The 20,653-nt window shown below is 41.0% G+C and overlaps 1 long non-coding RNA gene across 1 annotated transcript in view; it reads right to left on the reverse strand.

Moving 5' to 3' along the window:
* The window catches only part of LOC139180912 (uncharacterized), a 66,900-nt gene extending 47,337 nt beyond the window's left edge, over window positions 1-19,563 (reverse strand). Inside the window, exons 1-2 of the long non-coding RNA XR_011565111.1 lie at window positions 19,492-19,563; window positions 4,644-4,751 (exon numbers count right to left, since the gene is read on the reverse strand). This is a non-coding gene — a long non-coding RNA (uncharacterized lncRNA). The remainder of the gene's footprint in view (window positions 1-4,643; window positions 4,752-19,491) is intronic.
* Window positions 19,564-20,653: the final 1,090 nt, after the last annotated feature.

Raw genomic sequence — 20,653 nt, forward strand, 5'->3', positions numbered from 1 at the left:
CTCTCTGTATGTGTATGTCTCTAAGTGTGTATGTGTCTCAGTGTGTCTCACAATATTTGTGTCTGTCTCTCAGTGTGTATGTCTCTCTCAGTGTGTGTTTCTCCTTTCAGTGTGGATGTCTCTCTCTCTCTCTCAGTGTATGTGTGTGTCTCTCTCTGTATGTGTATGTCTATAAGTGTGTGTGTGTGTGTGTCTCTGTATGTGCCTCACAATGTTTGTGTGTCTCTATCAGTGTTCATGTCTCTCTCAGTGTGTGTGTGTCTCTGTATGATGTTTGTCCACTCTTTCACGGTGTGTTTCTCTCATGTCTGTGTCTCTCTCGGTGTGTGTGTCTCTCTCTCTGTGTCTCTGTGTGACTCCACAGTGTCTCTGTTTGTGTGTCTCCTATTGTGTCTATCTCTCAATGTGTGTGTGTCTGTGTCTGCCTCAGTGTTGTGTTGGATTTTAGTGTCTAGGAGTCTTTCAGTGCGTGTGTCCCTCAGTGTGTTTGTGTCTCTCTCTCAGTGTGTGTGACTCTCAGTGTGTTTGTGTCTCTCAGTGTGTGTGATGCTCTCAGTGTGTGTGTGCTGCTCTCTGACTGTGTGTCTCTGTGTGTCTTTTTGTGTATCTCTCTCAGTGTGTGTGTGTGTCTGTTTCTCAGTGTGTATCTGTGTCTCTCTGTGTGTGTGTCTCTCTCTGTATGTGTGTCTCAGTGTGTGTGTCTCTCACTGTGCATGTCTCTATGTGTCTTTGTGTTGCCCCTCTGTGTTTGTGTCTCTCTGTCAGTTTTTAAATCTCTCTTTGTGTGTGTGTCTATGTGTGTGTGTTTCTCTCCCTCGGTGTGAATGTCTCTCTCTCTCTCAGTGTGTGGTGTGTCTCTCTCTGTATGTGTATGTCTCTAAGTGTGTGTGTGTCTCATTGTGTGTCTCACAATGTTTGTGTCTCTCTCTCAGTTTGTATGTCTCTCTCACTGTGTGTGTATCTCAGTGTGTATTTCTCCTTCTCAGTGTGGATGTCTTTCTCAGTGTGTGTGTGTTTCTGTCAGTGTGTGTGTATGTCTCTGTATGTTGTGTGTTAACTCTTTCACAGTGTGTGTCTCTCTCATGTGTGTTTCTCTCTCAGTGTGTGTGTCTCTCTGTGTGTCTCTGTGTGACTCTCACAGTGTCTCTGTTGGTGTCTCCCGTTGTGTCTCTCTCAATGTGTGTGTGTCTGTCTCATTTTGTCTCTGCCTCAGTGTTTTGTGTCTATTTTTAGTGTCTGTCTATTTTTGTGTGTGTCTCTCAGTATGTGTGTCCCTCCCTCCCAGTTGTGTGTATGTCTCTGTGTGTTTGTGTGTCTCTCTCAGTGTTGGAGTGTGTGTCTCGCTCTCTGTATGTATGTTTCTCTCCCTCAATGTGTGTGTGTTGCTCTCAAGAGTGTGTTTCTCTTCCTGGATGTGGGTGTCTCTCTTAACATGTGTGTCACTCTCAAATTGTGTGTCTCTGTGTGTGTCTCTCAGTATGTGTGTCTCTCAGTGTTTTTGTGTCTCTCTCTGTGCATGTGAGTCTCTCCTTGTGTGTGTGTCTCTCTCAGAGTGTGTTTTTCTCTGTGCGTCTCTGTGTGTGTGTCTCTCTCATTGGGTATGTGTCTGTTTCTCTGTGTGTGTCTGTGTCTCTGTGTGTGTGTCTCACTCTCTGTATGTGTATGTGTCTCAGTGTGTGTGGCTTTCAGTGTGCATGTCTCTATGTGTCTCTGGCCCTGAGTTCCCTACTTTTTCTCATTTTACCTTCATGCCACCAAGGTATTGTTCTCAATGGAGCTGTGTTATTTCAGGGTGCAAAGTAAGCAATCCTTGGTTTTAGGCTTTCATTGTATTTTATGAAAACCACGTTTTTCCAAAGCCAGTACTTCATAACCCACTTAAGTAAGCAGCTAACAGTTCTTCTTTCGCTATTCATTCTTAAGTATTAGCATATAGCATAGTCAAAATCTCCTTTCCCTTCAAGGGTGAGTGGCACTGTAAGATTGTCTTGTCACTCTGCTGACTCCGCTGAAGACAGCCTTAGGGTCCATTGTGGCTGCCAGCAAGAGGGAAGATTTGCTTCTCCTACCAGTTTGATAAGAATTTCCTAACCAAATTCAGCCGTATATCTGACCTATGTTTGTTTAAAAGGCCTTCCTATGAATTTGCTTGAAGATTAAGCAATTTTGCAAAGCACAGCTTAACTGTCTATTAAAGACTTAAAAGGTGAGGTTGAAGATCTGATCACAATGTGTTGACAAAGAAGCTGAATTAAGTTGCTGTGGTAGAACCAGAATTATGGCTGATAGATTATACCAGGACATATAGTAAACTTTACCCATACAGTATAATCTTGGAAGGCTTATCACCCTTTGAAAACACTTCCCATGTAATTCAACATATCAAAAGAAACTAATTCAATAATCCTCCTTCAGATGCCTTAAGGGCTCCCTAAAGAACCTTAAAGTCAGCTGGAAGTCAAAAGAAATTTAATTAAAATTTGACATTTGGGAAGTTTGTCAAAAAGTCTCAAAACACTTGGTCAAATAAGATCATTGTTCACTGTAAGACAATGCAAATATAATCTAAAAGTTAAATAAATTATGGCCTAAGATCTGGCACTCAAAAAATACTTAAATAAATGGATGACTGAAGGATAAATGCAGTGAAATTAGTTAATACTGCAATCACCTATGTCTTCACTAGCAATCTTGTAAAGTAATTGAGCCCAGATTCCTCCAAGTTGCTCCTCCCAAGTGGATCTTTGCTTAGTGGTTGAAAGTTTTGGAGGAAATCTGAAATGCTCATGACTATAGGTTCAAAGGAACCTCCTCTGAAAATACATGTTGGTATTATCTCATCTTAGGAGATTAAATCTCCTTTAAGCAATAGCATTTTACTCTAGTGCTGGCTGCACAGAAACTTTCCAGCAGTATAAGTTTCTTAAGCAGTGCTTATTCTGGCAACAAAGGAGAACTCTTTAATTGGCAGATCATAGGCAACTATTTTCTGACAAGGAGGAACATGTCAAAACTTTATGTCAGGAGGATACTACTGAACTATAATGCTGAAGCTGATCTCTTTGGGAAATATATTTCAGCCATTGAATGACTGCCTTTTTAAAGCAAAACAAAAACAGAAACTAAAAGAAAAAAAAAACAGCATCTTGCATCAAGTCTGCAAGTCCAAACATCCCATGCTGTTAGTCACTGCAAGATTAATTCCAGGCCCAATGCTTGCTTTTTTTCTATTATAAATTTTATACATGCAGAAAATTTGAAAGAAGAAAGCAAAATCATTCTCCATTCAAAGAGAGTAAGCATTAAAATCTGAAGAATTTCCCTCTTGTCATTTTTCTATGAATATTTTAGTATAATTATGTTTGTGTATTATATGTAAAGAGTTTACATTCTGAGTCTTTACAGTTTAATGTGATAACATAGCAGTTTTACATGTGTTTTTGCAAATTATTCACAGATATTAGTGAGATCCATTTACCAAAGTTTAATCTAATCTCACCCTGACCGTGCATAAAACTCCTTTTTTTTTTTTTTTACTTAAAACATATATCCTACTTCCCTACTATATACTGATAATGTTTTCCTTTATTCTTAGTAGCTTTAATTACATACTTAGATGCAAATCCTCAACTCTTTTTTTTAAATTTTATTTTATTTTTAAACTTTACATAATTGTATTAGTTTTGCCAAATATCAAAATGAATCTGCCACCTTAATTTTTAGTGAAAACTAAGATGCAAGTAATTGTGAACTGTTTGTCATACCAGTATTTTCTGATTGGAAACTTATGCTTTAGTTTTCCTCTCCTAATAAGGCAGAGGTTGGTAAACTTAGATTTGTCCAGCAACGAATGTTCCAATATTTTATCCTATTTGAAGTGTGACCCAAATAGTCAATGAATTCTTGCCTTTTAACTTGGATCACTTTCAAGTTACCAAAATCTGGAGAAAGCTATTTTAGGTAGACTTAATATTTCATCATATAACATTATTGATATGTTCTTGCTGACACATTTGCAACAGATATAAGGTCTTATTTGATCTCTAAAAAACCTAGGTACAACAGTTGCATTACATTTAGAAAACCAACAAACTTAAGCTAGCTTCAATACCAGATATCAATTCAGTACTGAATATTTCCCAGATCAAGAGGTTTGACATTCATTTTGGTCAATTTTCTAAATAATAGGAAGTAATATTAGGAAAAAATATTTCATAAAGCCAAATTTTTTCCAACTGCATATGCAGAAAGAACCAGTGTGAGAATTTCAGACGTTTCATCTTAACTAATTTTTTCCTTCACCATAGTCTAGAGAAGATAGTGGCCAGGCAGTATCAAAAGAAAAGTCATCTTACTCATACTCTAGAGTGACTATAGGATGGAACAAAGCTCTTATTATCACAGCTGCTGCTGCTGCTGTTGCTTCTGTCGCTTCAGTCATGTCCAACTCTGTGCGACCCTATAGACGGCAGCCCAACAGACTCCCCTGTCCCTGGCATTCTCCAGGCAAGAACACTGGAGTGGGTTGCTATTTCCTTCTCCAATGCATGACAGAGAAAAGTGAAGTTGTTCAGTCGTGTCTGACAGGTATTATCAAATACAGAACAAATAAATGTAATGCAAAACAAGCTTGAGTGACTTACCCTAGGTGACACCAAATCTGGACAATAGTTCTGGACATCTCTCGGCTCCAAACAGCTTCTTGCATTGGGGGGTGGGGAGCAGCTGGCGCCTGTCAGGAAGATTCCCTCCTAGTTACACAGAGCAAAATAAACTTAGGCAGGTCTGCTAGAAACTTGGGAAGTGGATGCCTCTGGTCAAAGTCAGTTTGCCACAGGCACAGATTTACTGTTGAGCTTGCCATGAATTGAGAAAGAAGGGGAGAGCCTCAGGAATCAGGCTCCATGACTTCATATGACACTACAAAGCTATGGTCATCAAACAGGCATGGTATTGGCAGGAAAACAGACACATAGACCAGTGGAACAGAAGAGGGAGCCTAGAAACAGAGCCAGGTGCATATGGTCAATTCATCTATGTCATAGGAGACAAGGGTACATGACAGGGAAAAGACAGCCTGTTCACCAGGTGCTGTTGGAGAAACTGAACAGCTACATGCAAAAGGATCAAACTGGACCATTTTCTTACACAAAAATGGATTAAATGTATAGCCTGAAACCATAAAACTCCTAGAAGGAAACACAAGCCATAAGCTCTTTGACATTGAGAATGACAGTGATATTTCTGAATAGAGGCCAAAAGCAAAAGCAATGAATCAGAAGTCCAAAGGAGGTAATGTACAAGATAGGAAATACAATCACATTGTAATAAGTCTGTATGGTTGCAGGAGGTAACTAGATTTGTCATGGCAAAACAGAATTACTAAGTCCTGCACCTGAAATGAATATAATACTGTGTGTCACATATAATTCAATAAAGGTTATTTAATAGCACAAGTGTGCATGTGCTTATGTGTGTGTGTATGTGTGTGTATGTGTACCAAATGTGGGAACCATAGTGTCTGCTTGTGTGCTTTCTTGGGCTTCTAAACTAATACCAAGTGGGCTTTCACAGACTCTGAAACATGCAGAGACCAGACACTGTATGCAGAGTACATCTGGCGAAATGTTGGGCTAGATGAAGCACAAGCTAGAATCAAAATTGCTGGGAGAAATATCAACCACCTCAGATACGCAAATGACACCACCCTTAAGGCAGAAAACGAAGAGGAACTGAGGAGCCTCTTCATGAAAGTGAAAGAGGAGAGTGAAAAAGCTGGCTTAAAACTCAACACTCAGAAAACAAAGATCATTTGTTGGCAGGAAAGAGGAGCATTGTGCTAAGTGGGATCATTCCAGGAATCGAAGAAAGAGCTATAATCATCATTTTTATTTTTCTCTTTGGAGTTGTTAATTATTCACCATCTACAAGACAACTTCAGCTTACTCTACTATGATTCCAACTGAGAACAGCCAAGTAGCAATGCCTCATTAAGAATGTTGTGACTTTTTTTCTGCCTGGGTAGACACACTTCTCCAGCTTGCTGAACCTGAGTACCAGCCCAAGAGCTCTTGCCTCTGAAAGGCAGATTACTGCCCTGCTCGCACCCATGCTGGCTCTCACTCTGTAGGGAGCAGGCCCTACTTCTACAGGGAAGAAAGAGAAGAGAAAATGGATCCTTAGAGAGGCTAAGTAACATGCTCAAACTCATGACACAGTGGATGGAGAAGTCTTGAGGCTACTGTAAAAATAAGACTGAAAACCAGAAGCAGGAGGCTTAAGTCCAAATCCTGAGAACACCAGAGGACTCCGGACTCCAGGGAACATTAATCGACAGGAGCTCATCAAATGCCTCCATACCTACACTGAAACCAAGCACTACCCAAGACCCAACAAGTTCCAGAGCAAGACATACCATGCAAATTCTCCAGCAACACAGTAACACAACCCTGAGCTTCAATATACAGCATGCCCAAAGTCACTCCAAACCCATTGACATCTCATAACTCATTACTGGACACTTCATTGCACTCCAGAGAGAAGAAATCCAGCTGCACTCACCAGAATACTGACACAGGCTTCCCTAACCAGGAAACCTTGACAAGCCACCTGTACAACCCCACCCACAGTGAGGAAACTCCACAATAAAGAGAACTCCACAAACTTCCAGAATACAGAAAGGCCACCCCAAACACAGCAATATAAACAGGATGAAGATACAGAGGATTACCCATCAGGTAAAGGAACAGGATGAATGCCCACCAAACCAAACAAAAGAGGAAGAGATAGGGAATCTACCGGATAAAGAATTCTGACTAATGATAGTGAAAATGATCCAAAGTCTTGAAACCAAAATACAATCACAGATAAATAGCCTGGAGACAAGGATTGAGAAGATGCAAGAAAGGTTTAACAAGGACCTAGAAGAAATAAAAAACAGTCAGTATATAATGAATAATGCAATAAATGAGATCAAAAACACTCTGGAGGGAACAAATAGTAGAATAATGGAGGCAGAAGACAGGATTAGTGAAGTAGAAGATAGAATAGCAGAAATAAATGAATCAGAGAGGAAAAAGGAAAAATTAATTAAAAGAAATGAGGAAAATCTGAGAGACCTCCATGACAGCGTTAAATGCCCCAACATTCAAATCATAAGAGTCCCAGAAGAAGAAGACAAAAAGAAAGACCATGAGAAAATACTTGAGGGGATAATAGTTGAAAACTTCCCTAAAATGGGGAATGAAATAATCACCCAAGTCCAAGAAACCCAGAGAGTTCCAAAAAGGATAAACCCAAGGCGAAACACCCCAAGATACATATTAATCAAATTAACAAAGGTCAAACACAAATAACAAATATTAAAAGCAACAAGGGAAAAACAACAAATAACACACAAAGGGATTCCCAGAAAGATAACAGCTGATCTTTCAATAGAAACACTTCAGGCCAGGAGGGAATATCAGGACATACTTAAAGTGATGAAAGAAAATAACCTACAGCTCAGATTACTGTACCCAGCAAGGATCTCATTAAAATATGAAGGAGAAATCAAAAGCTTTACAGACAAGCAAAAGCTGAGAGAATTCAGCACCACCAGACCAGCTCTCCAACAAATGCTAAAGAATATTCTCTAGACAGGAAACACAAAAAGGGTGTATAAACTCAAACCCAAAACAATAAAGTAAATGGCAATGGGATCATCAGATCAGATCAGTCGTTCAGTCATGTCCGACTCTTTGCGACCCCATGAATCGCAGCACGCCAAGCCTCCCTGTTCATCACGAACTCCTGGAGTTCACTCAGACTTGAAAGGTTGTTGTTGAATCACGCTAATACACCGGGATTCTAGGCCCCCGGAGGAGAAGAATTCAATCCGGGGCCAGAGACGAGGCTTGATCGCTCAGAGCTTTTGTGTAATAAAGTTTTATTAAAGTATAAAGGAGATAGAGAAAGCTTCGGACATAGGCATCAGAAGGGGGCAGAAAGAGTACCTGCTTGCTAGTGTTAACAATGAAGTTATATATTCCAAAGAGTGTCTGGAGGTTGTAAACACCTCATCAGACCTACTCCCATAATTTACATTTTAAGATAACAGAATTGCCAGAAGGTTTAATCCAAAGACTATCCTCAGGCAGGATACACTATTGCTATATAATCCTAAGGAATGTAAAGAAGGAAAAAAAGTTTGTTCTTTCTTCCTCCTTGAGAATTCCAGACCCCTCTCTCCTCGGGGACCCCTAGACTCCTTATCAACCTGCCTAGGAACTGACTCTCTCAGACTCACGTCCATCGAGTCAGTGATGCCATCCAGCCATCTCATCCTCTGTCGTCCCCTTCTCCTCTTGCCCCCAATCCCTCCCAGCATCAGAGTCTTTTCCAATGAGTCAACTCTTTGCATGAGGTGGCCAAAGTACTGGAGTTTCAGCTTTAGCATCATTCCTTCCAAAGAAATCCCAGGGCTGATCTCCTTCAGAATGGACTGGTTGGATCTCCTTGCAGTCCAAGGGACTCTCAAGAGTCTTCTCCAACACCACAATTCAAAAGCAGCAATTCTTCAGCACTCAGCCTTCTTCACAGTCCAACTCTCACATCCATACATGACCACAGAAAAAACCATAGCCTTGACTAGACGGACCTTTGTTGGCAAAGTAATGTCTCTGCTTTTCAATATACTATCTAGGTTGTTCATAACTTTCCTTCCAAGGAGTAAGCGGCTTTTAATTTCATGGCTGCAGTCACCATTTGCAGTGATTTTGGAGCCCAGAAAAACAAAGTCTGACACTGTTTCCACTGTTTCCCCATCTATTTCCCATGAAGTGATGGGACTGGATGCCATGATCTTCATTTTCTGAAGGTTGAGCTTTAAGCCAACTTTCTCACTCTCCACTTTCACTTTCATCAAGAGGCTTTTTAGTTCCTCTTCACTTTCTGCCATAAGGGTGGTGTCATCTGCATATCTGAGGTTATTGATATTTCTCCCGGCAATCTTGATTCCAGCTTGTGTTTCTTCCAGCCCAGCCTTTCTCATGATGTACTCTGCATATAAGTTAAATAAACAGGGCAACAATATACAACCTTGACATACTCCTTTTCCTATTTGGAACAAGTCTGTTGTTCCATGTCCAGTTCTAACTGTTGCTTCCTGACCTGCATACAGATTTCTCAAGAGGCAGGTCAGGTGGTCTGGTATTCCCATCTCTTTCAGAATTTCCCACAGTTTATTGTTATCCACACAGTCAAAGGCTTTGGCATAGTCAATAAAGCAAAAATAGATGTTTTTCTGGAACTCTCTTGCTTTATCCATGATCCATCAGATGTTGGCAATTTGATCTCTGGTTCCTCTGCCTTTTCTAAAGCCAGCTTGAACATCAGTAAGTTCACGGTTCACATATTGCTGAAGCCTGGCTTGGAGAATTTTGAGCATTACTTTACTATCATGTGAGATGAGTGCAATTGGGTGGTAGTTTGAGCATTCTTTGGCATTGCCTTTCTTTGGGATTGGAATGACAATTGACCTTTTCCAGTCCTGTGGCCACTGCTGAGTTTTTCAAATTTGCTGGCATATTGAGTGTAGCACTTTCACAGCATCATCTTTCAGGATTTGGAGTAGCTCAACTGGAATTCTATCACCTCCACTAGCTTTGTTCGTAGTGATGCTTTCTAAGGCCCACTTGACTTCACATTCCAAGATGTCTGGCTCTAGCTCAGTGATCACACCATCGTGATTATCTGGGTCATGAAGATCTTTTTTATACAGTTCTTCTGTGTATTCTTGCCATCTCTTCTTAATATCTTCTGCTTCTGTTAGGTCCATACCATTTCTGACCTTTATCGAGCCCATCTTTGCATGAAATGTTCCCTTGGTATCTCTAATTTTCTTGAAGAGATCTCTAGTCTTTCCCATTCTGTTGTTTTCCTCTATTTCTTTGCATTGATCACTGAAGAAGGCTTTCTCTTCTTGCTTTAATAATTATCTTAAACGTAAATGGGTTGAATGCCCCAACCAAAAGACAAAGACTGGCTGAATGGTACAAAAACAAGACCCCTATATATGTCGTCTACAACAGACCCACCTCAAAACAGTGGACACATACAGACTGAAAGTGAAGGGCTGGAAAAAGTTATTCCATGCAAATACAGACCAAAAGAAAGTAGGAGTAGCAATACTAATATCCGATAAAATAGACTTTAAAACAAAGGCTGTGAAAAGAGACAAAGAAGGACACTACATAATGATCAAAGAATCAGTCCAAGAAGATATAACAATTATAAATATATATGCACCCAACATAGGAGCACCACAATATGTAAGACAAATGTTAACAAGTATGAAAGAGGAAATTAACAATAGCACAATAATAGTGGGAGACTTTAATACCCCACTCACACCTATGGATAAATCAACTAAACAGAAAATTAACATGGAAACACAAACTTTAAATGATACAATAGACCAGTTAGACTTCAGTCAGTTCAGTTCAGTTCAGTCGCTCAGTCGTGTCCGACTCTTTGCAACCCCATGAATTGCAGCATGCCAGGCCTCCCTGTCCATCACCAACTCCCAGAGTTATAAGGCATTTCACCCCAAAACAATGAATTTCACCTTTTTCTCAAGCGCACACGGAACCTTCTCCAGGATAGATCACATGCTGGGCCATAAATATAGCCTTGGTAAATTCAAAAAAATTGAAATCTTTCCAAGCATCTTTTCTGACCACAATGCAGTAAGATTAGATCTCAATTAAAGGAGCAAAACTATTAAAAATTCTAACATATGGAGGCTGAACAACACGCTGCTGAATAACCAACAAATCACAGAAGAAATCAAAAAAGAAATCAAAATATGCATAGAAATGAATGAAAATGAAAACACAACAACCCAAAACCTGTGGGGCACTGTAAAAGCAGTGCTAAGGGGAAGGTTCATAGCAATACAGGCATACCTCAAGAAACAAGAAAAAAGTCAAATAAATCATCACCTAACTCTACACCTAAAGCAACTAGAAAAGGAAGAAATGAAGAACCCCAGGGTTAGTAGAAGGAAAGAAATCTTAAAAATTAGGGCAGAAATAAATGCAAAAGAAACAAAAGAGACCATAGCAAAAATCAACAAAGCCAAAAGCTGGTTCTTAGAAAGGATAACTAAAATTGACAAACCATTAGCCAGACTCATCAAGAAACAAAGGGAGAAAAATCAAATCAGTAATATTAGAAATGAAAATGGAGAGATCACAACAGACAACACAGAAATACAAAGGATCTTACGAGACTACTATCAGCAATTGTATGTCAATAAAACGGACAATTTGGAAGAAATGGACAAATTCTTAGAAAAGTATGACTTTCCAAAACTGAACCAGGAAGAAATAGAAAATCTTAACAGCCCCATCACAAGCACAGAAATTGAAACTGTAATCAGAAATATTCCAGCAAACAAAAGCCCAGGTCCAGAAGGCTTCACAGGTGAATTCTAACAAAAATTTAGAGAAGAGCTAATACCTATCCTACTCAAACTCTTCCAGAAAATTTCAAAGGAAGATAAACTTCCAAACTTATTCCATGAGGCCACCATTACCCTAATACCAAAACCAGACAAAGATGCCACACAAAAAAGAAAACTACAGGCCAATATTACTGATGAACACAGATGCAAAAATCCTTCAACAAAATTCTAGCAATCAGAATCCAACAACACATTAAAAAGATCATACCCCATGAGCAAGTGGGCTTTATCCCAGGGATGCAAGGATTCTTCAATATCCACAAATCAATCAATGTATTACACCACATTAACAAATTGAAAAATAAAAGCCATATGATTATCTCAATAGATGCAGAGACAGCCTTTGAAAAAAGTCAACATCCATTTATGATAAAAACTCTCCAGAAAGCAGGAATAGAAGGAACATACCTCAACATAATAAAAGCTATATATGACAAACCACAGCAAACATTATCCTCAGTGGTGAAAAATTGAAAGCATTTCCCCTAAAGTCAGGAACAAGACAAGGGTTCCCACTCTCACCACTACTATTTAAATAGTTTTGGAAGTTTTGGCCACAGCAATCAGAGCAGAAAAAGAAATAAAAGGAATCCAAATTAGAAAAGAAGTAAAACTCTTACTGTTTGCAGATGACATGATCCTCTACATAGAAAACCCTAAAGACTCCACCAGAAAATTACTAAAACTAATCAATGAATATAGTAAAGTTGCAGGATATAAAATCAACACACAGAAATCCCCTGCATTCCTATACACTAATAATGAGAGAATAGAAAGAGAAATTAAGGAAACAATCCCATTTACCATTGCAATGAAAAGAATAAAATACTTAGGAATATATCTACCTAAAGAAACTAAAGACCTATATATAGAAAACTATAAAACACTGGGGAAAGAAATCAAAGAGGACACTAATAGATGGAGAAACATACCATTTTCATGGATTGGAAGAATCAATATAGTGGAAATGAGTATACTACCCAAAGCAATCTATAGATTCAATGCAATCTCTATCAAGCTACCAATGGTATTCTTCACAGAGCTAGAACAAATAATTTCACAATTTGTATGGGAATACAAAAAACCTCGAATAGCCAAAGCTATCTTGAGAAAGAAGAATGGAACTGGAGGAATCAACCTGCCTGACTTCAGGCTCTACTACAAAGCCACTGTCATCAAGACAGGATGGTACTGGCACAAAGACAGAAATATAGATCAATGGAACAAAATAGAAAGCCCAGAGATAAATCCACGCACCTATGGACACCTTATGTTTGACAAAGGAGGCAAGAATATACAATGGATTAAAGACAATCTCTTTAACAAGTGGTGCTGGGAAATCTGGTCAACCACTTGTAAAAGAATGAAACTAGAACACTTTCTAACACCATACACAAAAGTAAACTCAAAATGGGTTAAAGATCTAAACATAAGACCAGAAACTATAAAACTCCTAGGGGAGAACATAGGCAAAACACTCTCTGACATAAATCACAACAGGATCCTCTATGACCCACCTCCCAGAATATTGGAAATAAAAGCAAAAATAAACAAATTGGACCTAATTAAAATTAAAAGTTTCTGAACAACAAAGGAAACTATAAGCAAGGTGAAAAGACAGCCTTCAGAATGGGAGAAAATAATAGCAAACAAACCAACTGACAAAGAACTAATCTCAAAAATATACAAGCAACTCCTGCAGCTCAATTCCAGAAAAAATAAATGACCCAATCAAAAAATGGGCCAAAGAACTAAACAGACATTTCTCCAAAGAAGACATACAGATGGCTAACAAACACATGAAAAGATGCTCAACATCACTCATTATCAGAGAAATGCAAATCAAAACCACAATGAGGTACCATTTCATGCCAGTCAGAATTGTTGCTATCCAAAAGTCTATAAGCAATAAATGCTGGAGAGGGTGTGGAGAAAAGGGAACCCTCTTACACTGTTGGTGGGAATGCAAACTAGTACAGCCACTATGGAGAACAGTGTGGAGATTCCTTAAAAAACTGGAAATAGAACTGCCTTATGACCCAGCAATCCCACTGCTGGGCATACCCACTGAGGAAACCAGAATTGAAAGAGACACATATACCCCAATGTTCATCACAGCACTGTTTATAATAGCCAGGACGTGGAAGCAACCTAGATGTCCATCAGCAGATGAATGAATAAGAAAGCTGTGGTACATATATACAAGGGAGTATTACTCAGCCATTAAAAAATATTTTGAATCAGTTCTAATGAGGTGGATGAAACTGAAGCCTATGATACAGAGTAAAGTAAGCCAGAAAGAAAAACACCAATACAGTATACTAACGCATATATATGGAATTTAGAAAGATGGTAATGATAACCCTGTATACGAGACAGCAAAAGAGACACACATGTATAGAACAGTCTTTTGGACTCTGTGGGAGAGGGAGAGGGTGGGATGATTTTGGAGAATGGCATTGAAACATGTATAATATAATATATTAAATGAATCTCCAGTCCAGGTTAGATGCATGATACAGAATGCTTGGGGCTGGTGCACTGGGATGACACAGAGGGATGGTACAGCAAGGGAGGTGGGAGAGGGGTTCAGCATGGGGAACACATGTATACCCGTGGTGGATTCATGTTGATGTATGGCAAAACCAATACAATATTGTAAAGTAAAAAAAAAAATAATAATAAAAAAACAAAAATCCTAAAAAAAAGAAAACAAAGATCATGGCATCTGGTCCCATCACATCATGGCAAATAGATGGGGAAACAATGGAAACAGTGACAGACTTTATTTTCTTGGGCACCAAAGTCTGCAAATGGTGACTGCAGCCATGAAATTAAAGACACTTCCTCCTTGGAAGAAAAGCTATGACCAACCTAGACAGTATATTACAAAGCAGAGGCACTACTTTGGCAACAATGATCTGACTAGTCAAAACTATGTTTTTTCCTGTAGTCATATATGAATGTGAGAGTTGGACCATAGATAAGGATGAGTGCTAATGAACTGATACTTTTGAACTGTGCCAATGGATGCCAAAGAACTATGGAGTTGGAGAAGACTCCTGAGAGTCCCTTGGACTGCAAGGAGACCACACTAGTCAATCCTAAAGGAAATTAATCCTGAATATTCATTGGAAGGACTGATGCTGAAGGTGAGACTCCAATAGTTTGACCACCTGATGCGAAGGGCCAACTCTTTAGAGAAGACCCTGATGCTGTGAAAGATTGAAGGCAGGAGGAGAAGGGGACAACAGAGGATCAGATGGCTGGATGGCATCACTGACTCAATGGACATGAGTTTGAACAAACTCTGGGAGATGGTGAAAGATAGGGAAACCTGGCATGCTGGGTTCCATGGGGTGGCAAAGAGTCAGACACAACTGAGTGACTGAACAACAACACAGACAGTGTAGATACTCACTATCAGAAGGGTGGTTGCATCCATATACACATACCTGCATGTGTTAGCTGGGGCCACCTTTCTTCCCTCAAGAGCACACTTGATCACTGTTTCCTGTGAATGCCTACTTTTCATGCCATTTTGTCAACTTTCTTTACAGCATGGATGCCCTGATGTTCAAAATATTTGCTTTCATAAATTTTTACCATTTAGATGAATGCAATGCAGAAGATGCAGTTGTTGTCTCAGTCCCTCTCTTCACACCCAGAAATACATTGTTAGTAGGTCCTCCTTCTCTGTGCACATTGTACAAACATGTATTAATGTTCACCTACAGATTTTAGCTCATTCATTATCAGTAGCAAATGTTGTGTTCATGACAGGAGCTATCATTTCCCTAATAGAGCCACGTGTGTACGACTTTGTTCACACATACCACTCATAGATCTAATATGAAGTAGATGATGGCCACACAGATATACTTTGGGCATCACCAGCACAAACTTTTTCCTGGTCGAGGTTTCGAGTCTTGTGCTCCAGGGAACTCTGTGTTCTGGCTCTCAGAGCACAGGTGTCATGTGATGACTCAGCAAAAGGGAGAAGGAGAAACTGGTGAGTGAGCCACTGCAGTCTCCCTGCATTAGCCCATCACACAAACTCAGGGATGGCTGAGTTACCTCAGCCCCAACCAGTGAGCTCCCCATACCACAAGATACACACACATGCACTTACACACACTTTCTCTCTCTCAGCATGACATTAGAGACCTAAGATACCCTATATGGTTGCATATCATCCATGCTTTCTGCCCCTACACATGCATGCACATGATTCTGCTTCCAGGGTAGATGTTATTTTCAGCTCCTTCTAGTTTGTGATTTTAAAAGGACACTTGGGAAAATGTAAAATCATGCTCACAATCCTAAAATAGCACCAGTAAACTAATCACCTAGGAATACTTAATGTAGGCACATCAGTCCAAGGACTCTAGAATTTTTATTCTAGCCATACCTGTGCTGTATATTAAAAAGTTTCTAAAAATTGTATGACCTACTTCAGTATTCTCTCATATTTAGTTTTGTGTACATTCTTTCAAGAATGAAACACTTTCTTTGAGTGCTTTCAGTGCACAACCAAGATGCCAACTGCAGTTCTTTTTTTCTGATTACTACAGCAATGCTCCTTAAGCTGGACCATCAGAAGGGAAGGGTGTTAGGTGAAAATATTATGCATTAAATGTCCCTCCCAGCATACGCTTTGGCACATTGCCCAAATACCTTCCATTCAGGTTTGGTACACAGACATGCAGAATAATTTCTTTTCATATTTTGCACTAACTGGAGTGCAATACTCTTACAGGTAAGATGGATGACAAATGACAACAAGATAGATAATGACTTGTCAATATGGATCACCTTATGCACAGGAGGAACTATGTGTTAACAACAGAACTTTGAACTAACCTTTAAAGTAGCCTGAATTTTCATAGGGCTTGGAAAAATTAAAATGCATTCAATGTTTCAGTTCACAATCAAATCAAATGTGTCTGTAGAGACAGAATGCACACAGGACAACAGATCGGAGGCTGAATTAACAGTCACCCTGCTGCCAGAACTTCACTGTCAATTTCAGACCATGGTAAAGCCCTCAAATGCACAAGCTTCAAGTTCCTAGGTCCCGGTGCACCTCTTGTTCTATTCCAGTTGTGCCTTAGGTGAGGGACCCAAGAACATGATGGCACAGAGCTTTTATTTCTCCAATCAACAAGCCTGATGCTATACAACTTACCAGAGGACATGAAAGACGTGTAAATGCAGTGGAAAAGTCTAGAAAGGCAAACAGGAATGTCATGACATGGTTCCATCAGAAAGAGAAGAGGAACAAGGATGGAAATGTGTGGTGAGGGCAGATGTTACTTTTCAAATCACTTTGCAAGTCAGTACGGGGAATCACACATTTACATGTCCACAGGCACCAAAATCTTAATTTTACAAAGTTGCTGAGGGGATAGGAAAGGAATAGGAAACATTAGGCTATGTGAACAAACAGAAAGCAAGTGTAGAAAACGGTTCCATACCATTACATAGAATGCAGTGAGGATACATTTGAAATGTTTGGCATGTCTTCTGAGGTACATTTTTATTCAGAAAAGGAAATATTCACTTTTAAAATGTGTGTACACCTAGCCACATAAGAGATGTTCAATTGAAGAGAGAGAGGGGATACAGAACATGCATACTGAAGGAGCAAAGAGCCGACAATTTCACAAATAGAAAATTTCCAATGTGGGGGAAAATATCACCTCAATGTGCTAAACTCCAAGCATAATATGTTCACACACACACACACATACACACATGCGTGTGCACACACACACATGAGATATGCAAATATACACACAAGCAGTAACAGTAAGGCTTTACAAAACCAAAGCAAAAGGAAAGACCTTAAGAAATAAAGACAGCACAACTCACCTGATTATTAGGCAGGGTCCACTTATTATTTTCATTAGAGGGAGCTTGATAGAATTATCTGGAGTCCGAAAAAGACAAAAAGGGAGCAATGGGACCAGAAGGAGGGCACCCTGGTAGGAAGATTGGGGCACTGGTCTTTCTGGAAAAAACTCTGGAAGATACGTCAGCTCCTAGAACCCATGATCTTGGAAGAGAAGGCCTCAGAGCTTGGGCTCAGACTTCTGAGGAAAGGGGCTGTCCAGCTCTGTGAGGTTCCTCAAGGATGTCAGGGGAAGGGTGCATGAAACTGAGACCCCTCACAGGGAAGTTGGGAAAAAATGATGAGCCTGCACCACAGGGTCAGGATCTGAGAGGAGGCCCTTCTACCCTGTCCTCCCCACCAACTCCCCTCTGGGGCTCAGATCCTTTAGGAGAGAGTTCTCCAGTTTACTGATGCTGGTCTTTCTGTGGGCAGCCATGGAGACAGCCCTTGGAGTTTGGAGGTGAGCCACATTATGGACCAGTTGCTCCTACTGAAGTCACACGTCCCTATCCCTGTTGTGTGAAAGGGCAGTCGTGGGGGTGACCCTGAGAGGAGCAGGAACAAACAGGAAGGTAGAGCCAGTTGTCTTGCTTCCAGACCACCTGTCACACCCCACCAACCCCACTGGCTGACCCTCCCGGGGAGCCAGATGGCAGAGTGAAAATGGGGTTGGCAGAACCCCGTCTCAGCACCACTCAGCAGCACACAGAGCTGGAGATGAGAAGCGTGAAACATCCTTTACCTGGAGCCTGATTCTCCTGACAGCACTTCCCTACCCTGATGAAAACTGCAACAGTATATCCTGTAAATGCTGTTGCAAAGAACTGACTCATTGGAAAAGACCCTGATGTTGGGAAAGATTGAAGGCAGGAGGAGAAGGGGATGACAGAGGACAAGATGGTTGGATGGCATCACCGACTTGATGGACATGAGTTTGAGCAAGCCCCAGGAGTTGGTGATGGACAGGGAAGCCTGACGTGCTGCAGTCCATGGGGTAGCAAAGAGTCGGACATGACTGAGTGACTGAACTCAATTGACATCCTATAAATGCTCCATTTTCTCTAGGAACAAAGAAGACACCCCCAAACCATAACATCAGCAGCATCCATTTCTAAACATGCTGCTAAGTCGCTTCAGTCATGTCCGACTCTGTGCAACCCCATAGATGGTAGCCCACCAGGCTCCGCCATCCCTGGGATTCTCCAGGCAAGAACACTGGAGTGGGCTGTCATTTCCTTCTCCAATGCATGTAAGTGAAAAGTGACAGTGAAGTTGCTCAGTCGTGTCTGACTCTACTGGGGTCGCTAGGAGCCCACCAGGAACCCACCAGGCTCCTCTGTCCATGGGATTTTCCAGGCAAGAGTACTGGAGTGGGGTTCCATTGCCTTCTCCGATTTCTAAACATAACCACGACCAAAACCAAACAAAATAAACTTACCCCACAGTCTTTTAAGAAGGAGCTTGTGTTCATGCTTCCATAATAAAGGAGCCACTTCACTGCTTTTAATCCAATTTACCTAACCGTAATTAGTGGCATGCTACAAGGAAATCTGACTTTTAGAGAACATGTTTCTTGGTTTGCCTGTGCCAGCTACTCAGGGTAGGTAGCTGATGATGTCCTCCCCTGGGCTATGCAAAGTTACCTTAGATCTTTCAATCCTGTTCACCTGTCCCATTTGCTGACTTCAAAATTTCTCCCTTATATCATACACATCAAAACACTTCACTCTCAGTAGGTGTAAATGATGAGCAAACTGAAGATCTGTAAGAGCTCACACAACAGACAACCATTGTGAAGCAAAGGTGTAGGATGAGAAGTGTTTGGGGATGCCTGCTTTCAGGGACTCAGGTAACAATGTCCTCACACAACAGGTGTGACATGACATGGGGCAGGGTATGACAGGTTACTCAGGCACCTTAGCACCCCACAAAAGGAGGAGCTTCCATGCTCTCTTTTAAATCAGGAGGGATCAGAGCTCTTAATATCCAAGTAAAGACCACACCACCGGCATCACACATACACACACACACACACACACAACTCACATTGAGAGCAGACACCAACTAGTGTCCATGTCTCTACACTTACTCCATCTCTCCAGTCAGTTTTCTTGTGAAATGTTTCTGCCTCTGGGAAAGAGTGCCTTACCCTGGTTGTCATGGAAACAAGAATGCGATCACAATGTTCTCTGTGCTATTAGCTTTCTGTGGAAATCAGGAAGGATTAATACATCAGATGCAGAGTGTTGGTCTCCTTTTTAGACAATGACCCCGCAGATAATCCAATGAATGAATGAATGAATGAATGAATGAACAAATGAACAACCAGACCATTGGACTATTAGAGACAGCATCTTCATGGAATAGGCAGTGGGGGACAGGAATTGTCACCAAATGGGTTATGTAGGGAGTAAAGTGAAAGCACAGGAGCTTCTGTTTCCCTTGAGACACATACTCTTAGGATGCAGGTCCCATTAAGGACCACCTTTCAACCTGCCATGACACACGAGGCCAGGGATGTTTGTGCAGATGGGATCCAAGGACTCAGGGTCAACTAGAAAAGACCCGCAGAGGGGAAAACGTGTGAGGATGACACACCTGGATGTCAGGGGGAGGCGAGTGAGAAACTGGAATGCCCGAAGTCAGCTCTCCTGAGGCGACCTCTAGTTAGAGACAGCCCCAGGACCACCCCGGACTCAGGACCCCAGAGTAAGACAAAAGCATGCTGCTCCATGTGCAACTCACAGGAGGAGAGCCAGCCAGACTTTCATATCACTGTGTACCAACCAGGTGAAGGCTTTCACCAGCTTCTTAGTGTGGAGAAAAGAGAGGGACATACCAGGAAGTGCCATCTAGCCTGTCTATTTTTGTTGCTATTATTCAGTTGCTAAGTCGTATTTGACTCTTTCCGACCCCGTGGACTGCAGCCTGAAAGGCTTTCCTGTCCTTTGCGATGTCCCAGAGGGTGCTCAAATTCATGCCCCTTGAGTCAGTGGTGCTATCTAACCGTCTCGTCCTCTTCTGCCCTCTTCTCCTTTTGTCTTCATTCTTTGCCAGCATCAGGTGCATGTACGTGTGCCTTGTGGTATGGGGAGCTCACTGGTTGGGGCTGAGGTAACTCAGCCATCCCTGAGTTTGTGCTATGGGCTGAGAGGTCCTGATTCAGGGAGACTGCAATGTCTCACTCACCAGTTCTCCTTCTCCCTTTTGCTGAGTCATCACATGACACCTGTGCTCTGAGAGCCAGAACA

The sequence above is a fragment of the Bos indicus genome, chromosome X, assembly GCF_029378745.1.
Source record: "Bos indicus isolate NIAB-ARS_2022 breed Sahiwal x Tharparkar chromosome X, NIAB-ARS_B.indTharparkar_mat_pri_1.0, whole genome shotgun sequence".
In the NCBI taxonomy this organism is placed as follows: Eukaryota; Metazoa; Chordata; class Mammalia; order Artiodactyla; family Bovidae; genus Bos; species Bos indicus.